The sequence below is a fragment of the Heptranchias perlo genome, unplaced genomic scaffold, assembly GCF_035084215.1.
Source record: "Heptranchias perlo isolate sHepPer1 unplaced genomic scaffold, sHepPer1.hap1 HAP1_SCAFFOLD_43, whole genome shotgun sequence".
NCBI classification, from domain to species: Eukaryota; Metazoa; Chordata; class Chondrichthyes; order Hexanchiformes; family Hexanchidae; genus Heptranchias; species Heptranchias perlo.
The window spans coordinates 9288102-9291964 of NW_027139442.1; positions in this window are offsets into that span (position 1 = coordinate 9288102).

Below are 3863 nucleotides of genomic sequence, written 5' to 3' on the forward strand. Positions count from 1 at the left end.
GCCTAACATCAGTGGTAGGAAAATTATTGGAAAAAATTCTGAAGGACAAAATTAGTCTCCACTTGGAGAGGCAAGGATTAATCAGGGATAGTCAACATGGCTTTGTCAAGGGAAGATCATGTCTGACTAATTTGATTGAATTTTTTGAGGGGGTGACTAGGCGTGTGGATGAGGGTAACGCAGTGGATGTGGTATACATGGATTTCAGTAAGGCCTTCGATAAAGTCCCCCACAGGAGACTGGTCAAGAAGGTACGAGCCCATGGAATCCAGGGTGCCTTGGCACTTTGGATACAAAACTGGCTTAGTGGCAGAAGGCAGAGGGTGATGGTCGAAGGTTGTTTTTGTGACTGGAAGCCTGTGGCCAGTGGGGTACCACAGGGATCGGTGCTGGGTCCCTTGCTGTTTGTGGTCTACATTAATGACTTGGATATGAATGTAAAAGGTATGATCAGTAAGTTCGCTGATGATACAAAAATTGGTAGGGTGGTAAATAGCGAGGAGGATAGCCTCAGTCTGCAGGACGATATAGATGGGTTGGTCGGATGGGCGGAACAGTGGCAAATGGAATTTAACCCGGAAAAGTGCGAGGTGATGCTCTTTGGAGGGACTAACAAGGCAAGGGAAACACAATGAATTGGAGGACCCTAGGCAAGACAGACGGTCAGAGGGATCTTGGTGTGCAAGTTCACAGATCCCTGAAGGCGGCGGAACAGGTAGATAAGGTGGTAAAGAAGGCATATGGGATACTTGCCTTTATTAGCCGAGGCATAGAATATAAGAGCAAGGAGGTTATGATGGAGCTGTATAAAACACTGGTTAGGCCACATCTGGAGTACTGTGTGCAGTTCTGGTCGCCACACTACAGGAAGGATGTGATCGCTTTGGAGAGAGTGCAGAGGAGATTCAGCAGGATGTTACCAGGGCTGGAGCGCTTCAGCTATGAAGAGAGACTGGGAAGATTGGGTTTGTTTTCCTTGGAGCAGAGGAGGCTGAGGGGGGACATGATTGAGGTGTCCAAAATTATGAGGGGCACAGATAGGATGGATACTAAGGAGCTTTTTCCCTTCGTTGAGGGTTCTATAACAAGGGGACATAGATTCAAGGTAAAAGGCGGGAGGTTTAGAGGGGATTTGAGAAAGAACTTTTTCACCCAGAGGGTGGTTGGAGTCTGGAACTCACTGCCTGAAAGGGTTGTGGAGGCAGGAACCCTCACAACATTCAAGAAGCATTTGGATGAGCACTTGAAATGCCATAGCATTCAAGGCTACGGACCAAATGCTGGAATATGGTATTAGAGTAGACAGGGCTGATGGCCGGCGCGGACACGATGGGCCGAAGGGCCTCTATCCATGCTGTATAACTCTATGACTCTATGAATCTATGACTCTAGATATATCGTAGTTATGGAAAAGGACAAAGATTGGTCAGGAGTAAAATTTCTCAATTGGGGAGAGGCCGATATCGCTATGCTGAGACATGGTTTGGAAAACTGGAAACAGCTACTTGAAGGTAAATCAGTGTCAGAGCAGTGGGAGACATTCAAGGATGAGATAGTGAGGGTTGAGTGTAAATTTGTTCGCACAAAGTCAAAAGGTGGGACTCCCAAATCAAGAGCCCCCTACATGTCAAGGGACATACAGGGCAGGATAAGGCAAATGAGGCAGTTTATGTCAGATACCGAGATCTCAATACTCCAGAAAGCCTGGAGGTGCATAGAAAGTGCAGGGGTGAAGTTAAAAAGGAAATTAGGAACGCAAAGAGGGACATGAAAAAATATTGGCAAGTAAAATCAAGGAAAATCCAATGATATTTTCTAAATACATAAAGAGCAAGAAGATAACTAAGGAAAGAGCATGGCCTATTAGAACAAAAAGGCGACCTGTGTTTGGAGGCGGGAGACGTGGGTATGGTTCGAAACGAATACTTTGCGTCTGTCTCCACGAAAGAAGGAGGCGATGCAGACTTTGTAGTTAAGGAGGAGGAGTGCGAATCATTGTTTGGATAAACCTAATAAGAGATTAAATATTAAGGGGTTTAGCATCTTTGCAAGTCGATAAACCGCAGGTCAGGGTGAAATGTACCCTAGGCTGTTAAGGGGAGCAAGGGACGAAATAGTGAAGGCTCTGACCATCATGTTCCAATCTTCTCTAGCTGCAGACGTGGAGCCGGATGACTGGAGGACTGCTAACGTTGTACCATTGTTTAAGAAGGGAAAAAGGGTTGGAACAAGTAATTACAGGCACGTCAGTCTAATGTCGATGGTGGGCAAATTACTGAAAAAAGTTCTGAGAGGCAGTGTTAATCATCATTTAGAAAGGCACGGATTAATCGGGGAGAGTCCGCATGGATTTATTAAGAGAAGCTCGTGTCTCACTAACGTGACTGATCTTTCGTTTGAGGAGGTAACAAGGAGGGTCGATGAGGTTAGCGCGCTGGATGGAGTTTACATGGATTTTAGCAATGCTATTGACAAGGTCCCACATCGCAGATTGGTGAGAAAAGTAAAAGCCCATGGGATCCAATGGAAAGTGGCAAATTGGATCCAAAATTGTCTCAATGGCACGAAGCAAAAGGTGTTTTTGTCAATGGAAGGCTGATTCCAGTAGGGTTCCGCAGCGCTCAGTAATAGTACCCTTGCTTTGGTGGCATATATCAAATGATTTAGACTTAAATGTAGGGAGCATGATTAAGAAGTTTGCGTATGATACAAACATTGGCCGTGTGTTTGATAGCGAGGAAGGAAGCTGTTGTCTGCAGAAAGATATCAATGGACTGGTCGGGTGGGCAGAAAAGTGGCAAATGCAATTCAATCTGGAGAAGTGTGAGATAATGCATTTGGGGAGGGCAAACAAGGCAAGGGAATACAAAATACATGGTGGGATGCTGAGAGTTGTAGAGGAACAGAAGGAACTTGGAGTGCATGTCCACAGATCCCTGAGGCAGCAGGACAGGTAGATAAGGTGGTTAAGATGTCATACAGGATACTTTCATTTATTAGCTGAGGCATAGAATATAAGAACAGGGAGGTTATTGTAAATTTGTATAACACACTAATTCGACCACAGGTACAGTACTGCGGACAGTTCTGGTCACCACATTACAGGAAATATATGTTTGCAATGGAGAGGGTACAGAGGAGATTTGTGAGGATGTTGCAAGAACAGAAGAACATTAGCTTTGAGGAAAGATTGGATAAGCTGGGGTTGTTTCTTTGGAATAGAGGAGGCTGAGGAGAGATTTGATTGATGTGTATAAGTTTATGAGGGATCTAGTTATAGTTGATAGGAATGACCTATTTCCCTTAGCAGAGAGGTCAATACCAGGGGCCATAGATTTAAAGTGATGGGTAGAATGATTAGAGGGGAGTTGAGGAGAATTGTTTTCACCCAGAGTGTGGTGGGTGCCTGGAACTCATTGCCTGAAAGGGTGGTAGTTGACAAACCGTGATGGGATTGTAAGGGGACTTGGATGTGAACTTGATGTGCCATAACCTACCGGGCTACGGACCAAGAGCTGGAAAGTGGGATTTGGCTGGATAACTCATTTTCGACCGGCAAGGACACGATATACCGAATGGCCTACTTCTGCGCCTTAAATTTCAAAGATTCTATGAACAGAGACAAGGACAGAGAGACACAAACATGGCTGACATTGTAACAGGAGGAGGCCATTCAGTCTCTCGAGCCTGATCCGTAAATCAGTTACATCACAGGTGATCTGAACCTCAACTCATCCAGAAGAGGGGGAGATACAGAGAGAGAGGAGAGACAGTGAGGGGAGCAGATATGTAGTGATAGGAATAAACACTGGGTAGATTGTGATTTCATGCGATAGTGTAAACTGGGTGATCGCGAGGGTTTA